The sequence below is a fragment of the Symphalangus syndactylus genome, chromosome 13 (assembly GCF_028878055.3).
Source record: "Symphalangus syndactylus isolate Jambi chromosome 13, NHGRI_mSymSyn1-v2.1_pri, whole genome shotgun sequence".
In the NCBI taxonomy this organism is placed as follows: Eukaryota; Metazoa; Chordata; class Mammalia; order Primates; family Hylobatidae; genus Symphalangus; species Symphalangus syndactylus.
The window spans coordinates 103,445,697-103,462,896 of record NC_072435.2 but is presented as its reverse complement, the minus strand read 5'-3'; the positions used below and the strand labels follow the sequence as shown (position 1 = coordinate 103,462,896).

Genomic DNA, 17,200 nt, shown 5'->3' with positions numbered 1-17,200 from the left:
CGTTTTTGGAAATGTAACAGCTAATAGCCTACTATTGATTGGAAGCCTACTGATAATATGAACAATCTATTAACACATATTTTGTATGTTATATGTATTAGATACTGTATTCTTACAATAAAGTAAGCTAGAAAAAAGAAAACATTAAAATCATAAGAAAAAATATATTTACTATTCATTAAGTGGAAATGGATAATCATAAAGGTGTACTAACATATCTAAAATGTATTGTTTAAAAATAGATTATCAAAGAGCTTGTATAAAATACAGATTTTTAAAAATATGAATATACATACCACTAATGCCCAAGTCAATGGGAATTACATTGGAATATACATACCACTAATGCCCAAGTCAATTTTCCCAATGCAAAAATAAAAAAAAAGTATGTCCCAGTGAGTAAACAGAAATGATGGGGTTGTCCTGATTATATAAGCTTTTAGGGAAAACAAATATGTACTTATAATATTAGTTTAGATGCAACTATCTATCTATATGATATATTTTATAAGCATTGCTGGTTTCTTTCACATTAGAAAACATTTTTTTTTTAAGCAGTGTTTCACTCTGTTGCCCAGGCTGGAGTGCAGTGTAGTGATCTCAGCTCACTGTAACCTCTACCTCCTGGGGTCAAGCAATTCTCCTGCCTCAGCCTCCCAAGTAGCTGGGATTACAGGCATGCACCACCACACTGGCTAATTTTTGTATTTTTAGTAGAGACGGGGTTTCATCATGTTGGCCAGGCTGGTCTCGAACTCCTGACCTCAGGTGATCCACCTGCCTCGGCCTCCCAAAGTCCTGGGATTACAGGCATGAGCCACTGCACCTAGCCGGAAAATAATTTAGTTTTTTTACAGAGACAGCCAACCATCTTTTATTTATTTATTCATTTTTAATTTCAACTTTTATTTTAGATACAGGGGGCATATGTGCAGATTGTGACATGGGTACATTGCACCCTGGTATTGAGCCTAGTACCCAACTGGTACTTTTTCAACCCCCATCCCCCTTCTTCCCTCCCTCCCTCCCCACTCTAGTAGTCTGCAGTATCCATTGCTCCCATGTTTATGTCCACGGATGCTCCATGTTTAGCTCCCACTTATAAGTGAGAACATGTGGTATTTGGTTAGAAAACAAATTTTTTAACTCAAATTCTTCACAAGCATCTCCAACAGCAATGCCTTTCTCTTCTCTAAAGTGAGTTTGGCATCTTCAAAGCCAGTTTTCCAGGGCTTCACATCTTTTCTTTCATCTAAGTGGAGGCAGAAACAGAAGCCTTGAACCAGGAAACTCTTGACCACAAGAAGGGATTCATGTGGCATTAGGACATTTTTTAATTAATCCTTTAAGTGTGAAACCTCCACAATATCAATGTGAGATTCTTCTTTGAAGTAACTGTAAAAACACTGTATACATCCCCATCCATGAATGTAAGTGTAAGGTCATCTTCCAAGGAATAATTGCTAAGTCTGAGTCCAATTTCTTTACCACTTGTTTTCCTGGTTTCCTGGGACACCTCTTTAGGTCCCAATATTCATGTTAATGGAGATCCTTTAAGGCCCAAGTGTCTTCTCTAAACTTCCTTTTGCAATTCAAAATGAAGTTGAAAGAAACCCTTACCCCATGAACAACTTTTTCAGGACTCATTCTCTCTTTCCTATGGGATAATGGGGAGGGGGCTCATGTAGACATAAGACATGAACGAGGCCTACTCAAATACAAATGGTAAGGGTCCCTTGGTTTGGGGATTATTTTTATGGAATGGTTTCATTTAGTTCATTTCGTGCATCTGCAATTTCTACACTTTCTACTAAGAACATTCATTGCTTACTTAATAAAGGAAAAAAAAAAACAAATAATGGTTGTATTTGCACTTTCTTTTAGAAAATAGTTAGTCTCAGGCTCCAGGACCCTTCAGGCTCAGCCCAAGCTCCCCTTCCCTGACCCCAGGCAGTCAGCACCTCCTGGTCTCAGTGAGAGGTGAAGCCAGCTGGACTTCCTGGGTCGAGTGGGGACTTGGAGAACTTTTCTATCTAGCTAGAGGATTGTAAATGCACCTATCAGCACTCTGTGTCTAGCTAATGGTTTGTAAATGCACCAATCAGCACTTTGTAAAAAGCAACCAATCAGTGCTGTGTCTAGCTAAAGGTTTGTAAATACACCAATCAGCACTCTGTAAAAACGCACCAATCAGCGCTGTGTCTAGCTAAAAGTTTGTAAATGCACCAATCAGCACTCTGTAGAAACACACCAATCAGCACTCTGTGTCTAGCTAAAGCTTTGTAAATGGCACCAATTAGCACTCTGTAAAACAGACCAATCAGCACTCTGTAAAATGGACCAATCAGCACTCTGTAAAATGGAGCAATCAGCAGGATGTTGGTGGGACCAAATAAGAGAATAAAAGCTGGCCACCCGAGCCAGCAGCAGCAACCCGCTGGGGTCCCCTTCTAAGCTGTGGAAGCTTTGTTCTTTCGCTGTTCATAATAAATCTTGCTGCTGCTCACTGTTTGGGTCCGCACTACCTTTATGAGCTGTAACACTCACCACGAGGGTCTGCGGCTTCATTCCTGAAGTCAGCGAGACCACAAACCCACCAGGAGAAACAAACAACTCTGGATGTGCCACCTTTAAGAGCTGTAACACTCACTACGAAGGTCTGCGGCTTCACTCCTGAAGTCAGCGCGACCACAAACCCACTGGAAGGAACAAACTCCAGACACATCTGAGGAACAAACTCCGGACAAACCATCTTTAAGAGCTGTAACACTCACCGTGAGGGTCCGTGGCTTCATTCTTGAAGTCAGCAGACCAAGAACCCACCAGAAGGAACCAATTCCGGACACACCAGGGGCAGATATTACACTATCTAGTTCTTGTAAGGGGCAGTGTCTCTTCATGCAGCAGGAAATGGGGAATGATGGAGGCCCGTTCCAGGACATGCTAGGAAATTCCCAGGGAAGTGGGGGCTATGCCCAGGGAGGTTGCATAATCTTGAGCAAATCACTTACACATACATCTTCGCCCATTCCCCAAGCAAGCTTTGCTTTACAGGACCCCCGGCAGCCATTTTTCCTAGCAGCCTTAAACAGAAAGAGGAAATTCCAGCTCAGAAAACTCAATTTCAGTTTTTGAACATGAAAATAGCAGGAAGGACCTGGAAGGCCATTTACAGCAGCCCAAGGAGTGAGGAAGTGAGATGCTGCCTGGAGGACTTCCCAGCCCTCTCCTCAGCCCAAGGAGAAGAGGATAAATCCCTCTCTGCCCCACATTGTCTCCTTCCCTGTCAGCAGAGGAAAGCCTGCTGGAGAAAGAATGGAAGGTGCCCCTTACAGGGCTGGGCAGAAGCAGAGAGGATTTATTCCAAGGGGTAGCCTCGTCCTGCAGAAATGGAGCCCTCCAGGGATCTGGATAGACTCCTGGGGACAGGCTAGTGCCTTCTTAGAGTGCAGTCTTCAACTCTAGGGGGACTGGGAGGAGGAAGTGCAAGACGCCTGGCAGGTTCTGCACTTCCAGGATGAGCTGCTTCCAAACCATGAACACATATCATCATTTGAAGGGGATGTGGGGCTTCAAGGCTTGTAGATGGAATACATATGACAACCATAACATAAAGAGCCACATGAATGTATATGACTGTTAGGCTTTCACATATTACTCAAGTTGGTAAGATACACCTCTTATTAGACTGAAAAGTGTGGCATACATATTCTAATCCCAGAACAACCATCTAAAAATAATTCCATACACATTCAAGACAAAATGGATAAAATGAAAAGTCCTGTGTCGAGGAGATAAGACTAATGCAACCAAAACCATCTACATACAGGTTATGGGTGAATAAACATCCACTCAGAAGTTTTCATTTCTCTTGGGCAAATACATGGAGCAGGATTGCTGGGTCATAAGGGAAGCATGTCTCTCTCCACCTGCCCTCCCCACCACGACAGACCCATCAAAATCTGTTTAGCCCTTCAGGGGCTCTTCCCAATTCCCCTGGAGAAAGGGCAGGACATCTCACGGGTGCTGACCCCAAAGCTGCCACCTGATGGCGCAGCAGTTCCCACCCTCCTAGCCGAAGGGACCCCCGTCCTACGCCGTCCCCTGTCAGCGCTGGGGCCCCAGTGCGGGAGGGCCAGCCACATTTCCCCGTGATGCCCATGATCCTGACTCCCTCGTAGCAAACACCCTCCTCCGGCAGCTGCCCCCTGTGCACATTCCTAGGATGATCTCTGCCTCCACCCTTTCCTCCCCGGAGCGCTTCCCTTGCGGGTTCCATGAGCACGCGCGCCCCTTCTTGGCTCACACATTCCAAAGGTGCAACCCAGCAACAGGCCCAATAGTGTAGGATGAGCCATTGGCTGAGTTGGCAGCCAAGGAGAACTCGCCAACCTCGCTGTGCTGCCAAGACCTGACTTGACACTACTGCTCCCCTTTGCCCGTTACCCGCGAAAGCTTTGCTCCACAGCGCCTCCTGCAGGGGGCTGGGAGGACAGCTGGCTGCCTGCCCTTGGCCGGTTCCTTGGCTGCCCCGGCTTCTGCACTTACCCTTGGTCCTGGACCAACTCCAAGAATTCAGTGACTTTACATTGGCTTTTCTAAGAGCCTCTTGGAGACAACATCCTAAGATACTGCAGACCCTGTGTTTTGTTTTTGGTTTTGAGGGCCCTCTGAGGGCCCTCAGATGGACCCTGAGGAAATGGACGCCTGAGCAGGACAAGGACCTTGGAGTCATAGAGGTTCTCAATAATTAGAGAAAGGTCCCTGATTATACTGGGGGTGCACAGATCACATTTGGGCCCTTGAGGGTCAATGGAGGCCTCTCTTCTATCGTGCCCAAGCCTGGGCCTCTGCAGAGAGACCTCCATGCCCAGAGATCAGAAGTCAGATTGAATAAGAAATCTCAGCCTTTCTAGGTGAGCTCTTGCCCCCGAAATGCTGTCTCCAGCTCACACAGCACCACAGGAGGTTTCCCGCCACTGAAGAGGAGGAGCGGGCCAGCCTCATTCCTCTCCCGGCTGCCCCTCCGGTGCTCAAAGACAGTGAGTGAAGAGGGACCCTGGTCTCCCTCTTTGGCTACAGAGGTTTCCCAGAGGAAGATCTGGAGTGAAAAGGCACCAGATGCAACACCAGGGCAGAAACTCACCTCCAAGAATGGCTCCCTCGCATCCACAGTTCTGGCCCCTTCGATGCAAGTTTCCTCTGCTGCCATGCAGGTGAGAGGAGCCTCTGACGCTGCCACCTCCCTCCCAGCTGGGGTTCCGAGTCACGGCTGAAGACCTGGACCTGGAGAAGGAAGCAGTGCTGCTATGCATCAACAGTGCACTGTGGGGTGAGGCCAAGGCCATCTGGGACTGGGGAGCCTTGCAGCCTTCCCACATTTTGCCACCACCTGCAGCAGCAATGGCTCCTCTGCCCACTGCCTCTCCAGACCCCCTCCATCCCCTGGGACTAACGCACAGCAGGAGGGACGCAGGAAACAAGACTGCCTGGGCCCAGTAGCCCTCCTGGAATCTGCTGCAGTGGCTACCTCTATGCCTCCTGTGTCTGGGAGGAAGCACAGCTCACCAGGGCCCCTGTTCTCCCCCTCAGAGCTCCATCCAGCCACCTCTTCACACTCCCTGGTCTCAGACTTGCTGACCCTGCTCCCTCCTCCTCATCAGGCAGATACAGAGCACTGCAGCAAAAAAGAGAGAGGTCCCAAGCACCACACACTTCCATGGGGGAAGCTTGGGCCTGAACAGCAGGAGTCCCTGTAACCAGAGCACCCAGACCATGGGACCCAGCGCCAGGAAGAATTCTGTTTGCAGGCACTGTTACCCATGTTTTTTGAGTCACATCCCTAGAGGACTACCCAAGCAGAAACCCCACATTTCAAGTTGGGGGCCTAATGCCACTTGCAAGCAAGGCTGCCCCTAGGTGCATGCCTGCGCCAGCCTCTGACCCTAGCAACCGTACTTCCCACGTGGGCACAGAAAGGCAGAACCTCACCTTTAGGGCTCCCTCATCCCCTGTCCAGGGTTCTGCAGGGCCTTCCTCCTCCAGGTTGGGTTTCACTCCCTTGGGGTCCAAGAGGGAAATGCTAGTCTGAGAGGAGAACTTCCTGGAGCCATTGTCCACCACCCCCCAGGCTGGATTTTGTGTGAGCCTGTTTAGATGGGAAATGCAAGGCTAGCCCCTACCTCTGCCATCCTGGAGAGCTAGAGATATGGCATTCCAGTCTCACCCCTTCCCTCGAAGCTTTACTCTGAAAGTAGGTAGTTTGAGGCTCTTAAATTGTCCTATCCCAGTGGTCAGAGTCCTCATAGCAATAGACAGAGGTAGCAGTCCAGTCCCACCCCTTCCCTGAAGCTTTGTCTGAAAGTAGGTGGTGTGAGGCTCTTAAATTGTCTTATCCCAGTGGTCAGAGTCCTCACAGCAATAGACAGAGGGCCCTTGGTTTATTTCACTCCAGTCCTAGAGCAGGCAGGATACCCCCTGCTGCCTACAGTTGACTCTCCTCTCCCATTTTTCCCCCCAGAACCCTTGTGTGTCTTCTATGTAACTTATAACAAAGCTTTGTTATTGCTCCTGTACAATAAGAATTCTCATGTGTCTCTGCTCCATAAATCAAGTGTGGAGACAGTATCAACTTATATAAGCAGTGACAGATTTAACTGATTAAAATTTCCTGTAACCTACCTAATGGGGTGTGGAAAGCAGCACAGCTCAATGGCTATAAGGACTCAATATTAAATAGTGTTTGGGGTTTAAGGGGTGGTTCGGATTTAAGCCCAGAATCAAGTGGCCCCCAGGAAGGCATGGGTGGGGGACTCACCCCTGCCTATAAGCACCGCTCTCTGACTTAGAGTAGACTGGATCATCCCTAGAAGTCCAGACTCTACACGTTTAGTCTTTTTTAACGTGGATTGCTTTTTCAAAAATTTTTGCTTTTAATTCAAACTTGGACAAATCACTTACACATACATCTTACCTAGAGAACATAGGCCCAGCAACAAGTCTCCTGGCCTGGGGCAAACAAGGGAGAAAACTCTCTTCTGTAATCAATAGAAAACTAAGTCTAACTGGATAAAGAAAATGTGCTACATATACACCATGGAATACTAGGCAGTCATAAAAAGGAACGAGATCATGTCCTTTGCAGGGAGGTAGAGGGCGCTGGAGGCCATTATCGTCAGCAAACAAATGCAGGAACAGAAAAGCAAATACCACCTGTTCTGGCTTATAAGTGGGAACTAAATGATGAGAACACATGGACATATGGAAGGGAAAAACACACAGTGGGGCCTGTCAGAGGGTGGGGAGTGGGAGGAGGGCGAGCATCAGGAAGAATGGCCAATGGATGCTGGGCTTAATACCTAGGTGATGGGATGTGTGCTGCAAACCACCGTGGCACATGGCATAGGTTTACCTACGTAATAAACCTGCACATCCTGCACACGCACCACTGAACTTCAAAGTTGGAAATTTTAAAAAAATCTTTTAAAAAGAAAAGGAAAAAAGCTTAATCGTAAGTCTGGAATGTGACATAGTTCAGATTAATTCTTTTCATCTTAAAAGAATCAACTTGTGCCTAAAAGAAGCAGAGTACCTCTAAGTATGTAACTTCCTCTTTTCAAGATTTAGAATGGAGGGCTCTTTGCAGAAAAAGAAGATAAAATTCATGATATTTTACTAAAATAAGGGTAAAAAGTTCATACCCACCCTATAAAGTGCGCATTCACAAGTGACGGACAGGCATAAAGATCTCAGGTAATTTGCCTGAAGTCACCCAAATAATTAATAACAGGTCTTGGGTACAGAAGATAAGCTGGATTCTAGTCTAAACCACAAGTGCTACAATTCCACCACAAGTTGGGCTGACCCCAAAGCCCAAGCTGTGTCTCCACCCCACCCAAGTGCTAAAAATGCAACCCTTGTAAACCATGTCGCCACCCAGGAAAGTCATCTTACAGGTGGTAGAAAAAGGCAAGTGCTTTATAGCAGTTTATTAAAACATGTATAGAGTGATGATTCTGTGCTAGACCTCATGCTGGGCACTGAGCACCGAGAGCTGAAAGGCAAGTCTTTTTCTCGGGGCAATTACAATCTAGTGGGAGAAATGGATGAAGAACCAACAATGAGAACTTGAGAAATACACGCTAGAGGGAGCACTAACCAAGTCTGGGGAAGCTGAAATTGCAGCTGGAAATCAAAAGAAGGAGGAAGCAGCCAGGTGGTAAAGGGACATTTTCAGAGAAGGAAGAGGGAGTTTGAGTCAGTGGGACCCTCCATAGAGCTCTCTGAGCTCCTGATAAATACCTATTGAATGAATGAATGAATTGAATGTATAAAAACAAATGAGTATTGTCCAAATCTGAGATATGCTAAAGACTTGGTTCTTTAGCCTCTAGGGAATCTGTCACTTGTGACAGAGGCTTAGGCACATGTACACCTCCCTGCACCTTCCCTGCCTTGCTTCTCCCAACGAAGCAGCTCACATTTGCTTTCATACTGGCTACACTGGGGTTTACCTTTGATGTGGCCACCCCTCAACAAACACTAAATAAGCTCCTAGGAAGTGCTGAATCCTAGTGCTGAATCGCAGAGCACAGGCACCGGGGCAGGCTGTGCTAGGTTCAAATCTCAGCACTGCCATTTAATGGCTGAGTGAGCTTGGGCAATGGGGTCAACAACAGCACCTGCCTCAGAGAGTGATAGGGAGGAAAACATGAAGTGACTTCTTCAAAGTGCTCAGCAGAGACTGACAAGGTTAAGACATGGGCCACTCAGGCAGGGAGCACAAAATCTAGCCCTAGACTAGACTGGCAATGCATAGCCAGTTATCTCAGGTTCGCACACACTCAGAACTGGCACAATGCAAATCAGACACTTCTTCCAGACAAAATAGCAAACACAAGTGAAAAAAACAAGTGAAGACTGTCGTCACTAGCATCAACTCTTGTCTGTTGAGGATTTGCACTGCACTCCGCCATAATACAGAGCTTTCTCCTGGAAATGTGGTTTATTTCATGATCCAAATGTTGATCCTTTAATCTGTCTCCTAAGAAGCTGCAAAGGAAAAGTGAAGTGAGGAAATGGAGTAGAGAAAAGGAGAGAATATCTTGCCCCATACTTTCAGGTCGTTGACTCCGTGTTGGCTGTTGGGTGTGAGTGACTAGAATCAACTCTTTCTCTTTCCTATTTTTCTCCTTGCCTACTTTTTCTCCTTTCCTATTCTCCTTTCCTGTTTTGTGTGAAGAATCTAAACCAAGTTCTAAGTTTGAAAAAGGTGTATGAGTTTATTAATAGCAATTTCATTTTCCTGACCTCCAATAAATACATGACAAGTAAATTTTGCAGAATGATGACTAAAGGGTGCCAAATTATGAGCCTGCCCGTATATTCCATGGCTCTCGTAGGTGGGCTCTGTGTCAGATTCAGGAAAGGTTGAAATGACTGTGAGCTGCTATTGTAACCTTGGTAGCGGTGGTGGTGGCCACCTGCACAGAGTCATTCTTTGTTGTTAAAAGGAATAGGTCATAGCCCAGAGACGTAATTTTTCAGCCCATGTGGTCCAATGGAGAGAAATATAGCAGAGGCACAAAGTCAGATAGCTGCTCCTCAATAAGAAACCCCAACCACATTTAAAAAATGGAAAAGCTAAGCTGTTCTGAATCAGCTCTTTGCATGCATCTGACGTAGAACTTTCTTCCCCCAACTCTGCAGTCACCGTACTTCTCAGCTGCATCAAGGTAGCACCAGTATTTTTCCCAATTGCTACAGAAACCATGATTTCAAATCCAGAAACCCCTGATGAATCTTAGGGCCTGGAATGAGAGGCTCTCATTCATTGAATTTTCCAGTTATTTGAGTGCTAATCAGAAAACCCTTTGCCTTTCAGTTCCTGTGGCTAAGAATCTTCCAAGAAGTGTGTGGTTCCCCCTCCTCATTCTTCACAGCTCCATCACTGAGAAGTTGGGCGGCCTTTCACAGGTTACTTAATGTAATTGCTACAGACGATTGTGTAGCAAATTACCACAAATTTATCAGTTTAAAATAACATACATTGATTATTGCACAATCTCCACATGTGTGCATGTACACACCCCCACACGCCTAACCAGAAATGTGGAACTAGTGGTACAGACAGGCTCCTAAGAGAACCCAAAGGATGACTTCCTATCTCAGGGAATCAGAATCAGTAATATTTGAGCTGGGTCTAGGAGAGTAAGAAGGAGATCACCAAGGGTCATTATTACACACTTAGAATACTGACTGAAGTGAATTAAGATTTACTGCTCAAAAAACATGACAGAAAAACACTCAAAAGCAGCTCTTCTCACCTGGGTGGTCATCTGTAACATGCAAAACTTATCATCGTTATCCAAATATTAATTATTACACCAAAATTATAAGGTAGATATCAAAAGGGAAGTCATCCCTATAAGGCAAATTTGTACATTTCCTGGCAACGTGGATAGTGGTTCAGATTTCTAGCAGTTGCTGATGCCAAGCCTAGGCAGTAACTAACCAAGGAACAGAAACTGAGGAAGAAAGAAAGGGAAGGGAAACCTAAGTTTTTGGCTCACAGGACAGGTTCTGCTCCCACAGATGATCCTTCTGAGAGTTCCCAGGCACAGAGCTATCTAGAGGGAACATGAGACCCCTCTGCTAGACTCAAACTTGGCCTTAGTGAAAAAACAGCTACAAGTAAAAAGGCTTCTATAATAGTTTCCAAAGAACTGTTACAATTCAATAACCAGTGACCCAGTTTAAACCCCAATTTTTTAAATGGACAAAGAATTGAATAGCCTTTTCTCCACAGAAGATAAACAAATAGTCAAGAAGCACATGAAAAGATGCTCAACATCACTAGTCACTGCAGAGATGCAAAACAAAACCACAATGAGATACCACTGCACATCTACTAGCATAGCCCAAGCCAAAGTAACAGAAAATAACAAAAGTTCCCCAAGGATGTGGAGAAATTCGAACACTTGTATATCACAGGCATGAATGTCAATTGGTACAGCCACTGTGATAAACAGTTTGACAAGTTCGTCAAAAAGTTAAGTGTAGAATTATGGTATGACCTAGCAATTACACTCCTAGGTATGTACCCAAAACAATTGAGAACAGGGCTGGGCGCAGTGGCTCACGCTTGTAATCCCAGCACTTTGGGAGGCCGAGGCGGGCGGATCACGAGGTCAGGAGATCGAGACCACGGTGAAACCCCGTCTCTACTGAAAATACAAAAAAAAATTAGCCGGGCGTGGTGGTGGGCGCCTGTAGTCCCAGCTACTCGGAGAGGCTGAGGCAGGAGAACGGCATGAACCCGGGAGGCGGAGCTTGCAGTGAGCCGAGATTGCACCACTGCACTCCAGCCTGGGCGACAGAGCAAGACTCTGTCTCAAAAAAAAAAAAAAAAAAAGAATTGAGAACAGGTATTCAAACAAGTAATTGTACATGAATGTTTATAGCAGCACTAATCATAAAAGACAAAAGGTAGAAACAATGCACATATCCATCATTGCAAGACTGAATAAACAAAATGTGGTCTATGCATTCAGTGGAATATTACTCAGCCATAAAAAGGAATGAAGTACTGTCTTAGATTGGGCTGTTATCACAAAATACCATAGACTAGGTGGCTTACAAACAATCGAAATTTATTTCTCACTGTTCTGGAGGCTGGAAATCCTAGACCAGGGTGCCAGTACGGTCAGGTTCTGGGCAGTAGCCTCTTCAGGATTGCAGACTGCTGACTTCTCATTGTGTCTTCACATGGTGAAAGAGGATGCCAGAGCTCTCTAGGGTCTCTTTTATAAGGGTACTAATCCCATTCATGAGGAGTCTGCCCTCATGCCTAATTGCATCCCCAAGGCTCCATCTCCTAATACCATCACACTGAAGGTTAGGATTCAACATATGAGTTTGGGGGTAACAGAAACATTCACTCCATTGTAAGTACTAGTACATGCTACAATGTGGATAAACCTGGAAAACATACTATTTTTTAAAAGCCATTCAAAAAATAATATATCCTGTGTTATTGCATTTACATGGAATATCCAAAGTAGGTAAATCCACAGAGGCAGAAAGCAGATTAGTGGTTGCCAGAGCCTGGGGATGAGGGAAATGGGGAATGACTTCTAATGGGTATGGGGGTCTCCTTTGGGGGTTATTAAAATGTGAAACTAGATAGAGGTGTTGGTCATACAGCGTTGTGAATGCACTCAGTACCATACCACTGATTGTACTCTTTAACATGGTCAATTTTATGTTATGCGAATTTTGCCACAGTAAAAAAAATAAATAACCCCAAGTAGTAACCTTATTTCTAATGGTTGTCACAGGGCTTAGTTTACACCAATGTCACCTCCTCCAAAACAAATAACTATTTAATAAGCAAAGCCACACAAACAATATGATAGCCTGAGAAAAATCCTTGAGACTCCTCCAAAAAGCAACACTTCAGGTACACATAATAATTTGTAAAGTAATATAGTCTATCCTAATTCTGAAAGGCAATTAAATATATATGTATATATATGTACACATGTACATGAAGTGGCAGTCACTTAATAGAAATATAAACCAAATAATAAGATCCAGTTAGATAAGAACTGCACACAGGTCTCCTTTAAATGGTAAAAGTGAAACTCAAAGTTTTCCATGGCTTGCAAATGCAAAGACAGACTCACAGAGCCTTTCGTGAATTTGGAAGTTGAAGGGAACTATCTGATCTCAGATGAAGATTAGCCATTCAAAAGTTTATTTTGATTGTTTTAACTAAATTGCTCCATTTCTTTTGAGAAAAAAAAAGTGCCTTAAATTTATCCTTCAGTCTATTAAAAGGGGAATAAAAACTCTTAACTCCAAAACAGATAATGGCGTTCTAGTGTCTAATCTTGATTGACAAGCCGTGGCTGTCTTAACTGTTCACCATAAAACTCAATATGAAAATGCCAAGTTTCCAAATGTCCTTTGCTCTCATTGAATGAATTAACTAAAAAATAATGGAATGTTATTGTCATTAAGTTCAAAGCCTACTCCAAAATCATCAAGTTCACTTATAATAGTCTACTGTACTGGCCTCTTAGCAATTCCTTCAGCAGAAATATTAAAGAATCCGAGTGGAAAATAAAATTCAACTTAATTAAAAGATTCTCCTTGCATTTTGATTATCAACATTGCCAATAAGAAGGTGCATTGGAAACGTATCAAATCTGTTTCCCCAAAACATCATTTTCCCAGTTTCTGTAACAAGATGGTTTTACTGTGTCATGTTATAACAATTCGGCCAAGAAAGTAAAAATCAGAGTTTAAAGAAAGGGCTCAGTGTGTCTAGAAGAGAGGTACTGAGAGGAAGACTCACTTTGGAGGCTGTAGCCTACTATTTTCAGATATTGCCTCACAGGTGAAAATATACTTGGAGTATCTTGGAGAGAAAAATACGCGCGAGTTGAAAGTTTTCCAAAGAAAAACACATCAAAATTCAATGGGGGGCCCAGCTGTGGGTTGCTCCCCACGCCAGCCCGCGCTCCGCATGGCGGCCGCCCCGCTAGACCTGTGGAGCTGGCCTTCACCGAGTCGGCGCAGGCGTGGCGAATGCGCAGCTAGCGGTTCCCCAGCAGGGTGGGCGGGCAGCCGGCGTGGTTGGGCGTGGCTGGGCGTGGCTGGGCGCGGCCGCGCTGCCGGGGCTCCCGCCCCTTGCCTGCGCGCGGTGCGGCCGTCGCTCTTCTTCGGGCGTCAGAGGTACGCGTCGCTGCCGGGCCGCGCCGACGCCTTGCACCGCGGTATCTTCCTCTTCTGCTGCAACGAGTCGCCGTGCTGTGCCGCCTTGCGAGTTTCTAGGAATCAGCTACCCAGGAAAAATGATTTTTACTCATATGAGCCACCTTCTGAGAATCCTCCCCTAGAAACAGGAGAATCGATGTATCTCCAACTTAAGTCTGGTGCTCATCTCTGCAGGGTTTGTGGCTGTTTAGGCCCCAAAACTTGCTCCAGATGTCACAAAGCGTATTACTGCAGCATGGAGCATCAGACCCTAGACTGGAGATTGGGACATAAGCAGGCTTGTGCACAACCAGATCATTTGGACCTTACAACTCCAGACCACGACTTCCTTTTTCCAGAATTTGAAATTGTAATAGAAACAAAAGATGAGATTATGCCTGAGGTTGCGGAAAAGGCAGATTATTCAGAGATTATTGGGAGCATGGTTAAGCGGTTTCAGGATTTCATTCATTAAGTGGTTAAACTTAATGCTTGGAAGAAAGGTCTCAATTTGTCTAGAAGAGAGGTACTGAGAGGAAGACTCACTTTAGAGGCTGGAGCCTACAATTTTCAGAGATTGCCTCAGGTGAAAATATACTTCCTGGACTTTGTTTCCTGACATATATCAGGTGTGTTCTGCTCCCTATAAAGACAAGGGGAGGCGGGGATCCAGATGGTCCCACGAGTAGGGCTACACAAGATGCTGGAGGCTTGGTAAGTTCTCCTGGATCCCAGATCTTTTTCTCAGGTCTGGATAGTGTGAGTGCCTAGCACAGTGTCCGGCATGCAGAAGGGCCCCTTAAAAGTTTCTCTTTCATCTGGCCAGTTGTAGATACACAATTTTGCCAGTTTATCTGCAGTGCATACTCTTGGGTACTGCCTGTGCTGACCAAGTATCTTAGAGGCTTATTTTATTATAGTAGCCAACATTTATCCAGCACTTAACCTTATGTAAAGGGCTGTTTATGCATGAGCTCATTAAAATCCTGAGAGTAGACCAGTAAGTCAGAAGCTCTGCCCCGTTTTGAAGGTGAGGAAATTGAGGTTCTGGGTATAACTTGCTTTGGACACATAATGTTAAGTTTTACAATTTGAGCCTTGAGCCATACACAAAACCACCACAAAATTAGATTTATAGACTCAAAATGAAAACATCAGCTTACTGGTTTGTAGTTCATACCAGTCATACATTCCAAAACATGTTTGAGTCTTAACTCTGTGCCTGACCTTGTGCTTGATAATATGGATATAATGGGAAGCAACCCTCCAGTGGTCAGATGCTCACAGTCTCATGGAGGAGCCTGAATAATACTTACGGAAGATAAATTCCATGTAATGACTGATAAGAGTACAATACAGGTGTCATGGGAACATGTGATATCACTGAAGACTGCCTGGAAGGGGACACACGTGTGTTCATACCAATACGATGAAAAGGATAAAGAATGAAAATGCTTACCTTTAGGAGAAGGAAGAGCCTAGAGTAGGAGGGTCAAGGATGAAACCTGGACTTCAAATATGCCTTGTTTATGTAAATGTGACTTCGGAACTGCGTGAGTATTTTTAGATACTAAAATCAGTTTTAAAATCAGTTTTAAGAAGCAGTCCCTAATCATCAAAAGTAAAAAACTCTTGATGTAGTCATATAACCACACTAAGAACTCTTCTAGGTGACTTCAAAACGTAGGTAGGGCAGTACATCTCTAGTGGAATATACCCTGAGAATGAAAAGAACGTAACAGTGTTAGTATTTTCAATAAACATGTTATTACTAGACTGTTGCTGTTATTTTGAGATGGTTGTGTGTGTATTGGGGGATAAAGCAAATGAGTAATTATGTTAGTGTTACTGAGAACTGAGGTGTTAGGCATGGGAGGAAGATTTTGTTGATTGTGTCTACTGACCATTCTCTCTAAAAGGAACTCCGGGCTCTTTGGAGAGGTCGTTGATTCTAGAACTGGGTCAGGAAATGTTCAAATAATGTGGGAACGTGGTCGCATCAACATGGTCATATCAAAGATTAAGGAAGCTAGCAAGGATTACTAGGGCCATGTCAGAAGAACTCAAGAAACATGAAAAGGCTCCTGTTGGCAAAAGATAGACAGTTTGCACATCCTGCATCAGATATGTTTAACGGGTTCAAAATAATACTTAAAAAAAACTCAGTAATCATCTTTGTAGGATACTTGGGAACAGATTCATTATTTTCAAATTGGTAAATAAAAGGAAAGAGTTTGCCTTATGGGGTACATAACTTAATTATGAATGAAGTGATATGTGTGGGATTTACTTCAGAGTGATTGAGTTAGAAGTGGCAGAGAAAGGAAACACTGGACTTGATAGTGTTGAAGCTGATTAATGGTATGTGGTGGTTCATTATAGTATTTCCACTTTTGTATATGTTCAAATTTTTCCAAAATAAAAGGAGAATTAAAGGAAAAAAATTCAATGGGAAACAATCCTTTAACAGAAATTCGTTTTATTGTAACCACTCTCAGAATCACATGGTCCATGATGATGAGATGTACCCTTAATGTATGGGGCTCAGGCTTAGGAGGAAGCTGAGTGTTTTTAAGCAGAGTGGAAACAGCTGTCATGCAACTCAACATCTGCATCCTCACCAGCACCGAGTCCTTATCACGGGAGCTCAGGACTTACCAAACTCATATTTCTCCTAAAAGCTAATGTAGCAGTCCATTCTGACATTGCTATAAGGAGCTACCCAAGACTGGGTAATTTATAAAGAAAAGAGGTATAATTGGCTCACGATTCTACAAGTTGTACAGGAAGCATGGCTGGTGAGGCCTCAGGAAACTTACAAGCATGGTGAAAGGTGAAAGGGAAGCAGGGATGGCCTACATGGCTAGAGCAGGAGAAAGGGGGCGGGGGGAGGTGCTACACACTTTTAAACAACCAGATCTCGTAAGAACTCATTATCACAAGAACAGCAAGGGGAAAATCCACCCCACCATCCAATCTCCTCCCGCCAGGTCCCTCCTCCAACACTGGGGATTACAATTTGATATGAGATTTAGACAGGGACACAAATCAAACCACATCAGCTAACTAGAAAAACAACTGTTTCTAGGCCCTCTTCATAGCTTTTTTTTTTTTTTTTTTTTGAGACGGAGTCTCGCTCTGTCGCCCAGGCTGGAGTGCAGTGGTGCAATCTCGGCTCACTGCAAGCTCCGCCTCCCGGGTTCACGCCATTCTCCTGCCTCAGCCTCTCCGAGTAGCTGGGACTACAGGCGCCCACCACTACGCCCGGCTAATTTTTTTTTTGTATTTTTAGTAGAGACGGGGTTTCACTGTGGTCTCGATCTCCTGACCTCGTGATCCTCCCACCTCGGCCTCCCAAAGTGCTGGGATTACAAGCGTGAGCCACCGCGCCCGGCCGCTTTTTTTTTTCATTATTCGCAATTCCAGAATTTGCTGATAA

At 44.6% G+C, this 17,200-nt stretch overlaps 1 protein-coding gene and 1 pseudogene across 2 annotated transcripts in view; one reads left to right on the top strand and one right to left on the bottom strand.

The window, feature by feature from the left end:
• The window catches only part of WSCD2 (WSC domain containing 2), a 359,309-nt gene extending 345,717 nt beyond the window's left edge, over positions 1–13,592 (bottom strand). For both annotated transcript variants that reach the window (XM_063614375.1, XM_063614376.1), the window contains exons 1-2: positions 13,361–13,592; positions 5,147–5,286 (exon numbers count right to left, since the gene is read on the bottom strand). The gene's annotated coding sequence lies outside the window, so the exon portion shown is untranslated. The remainder of the gene's footprint in view (positions 1–5,146; positions 5,287–13,360) is intronic.
• On the top strand, positions 5,211–16,855 carry LOC129460261 (programmed cell death protein 2-like; annotated as a pseudogene).
• Positions 16,856–17,200: the final 345 nt, after the last annotated feature.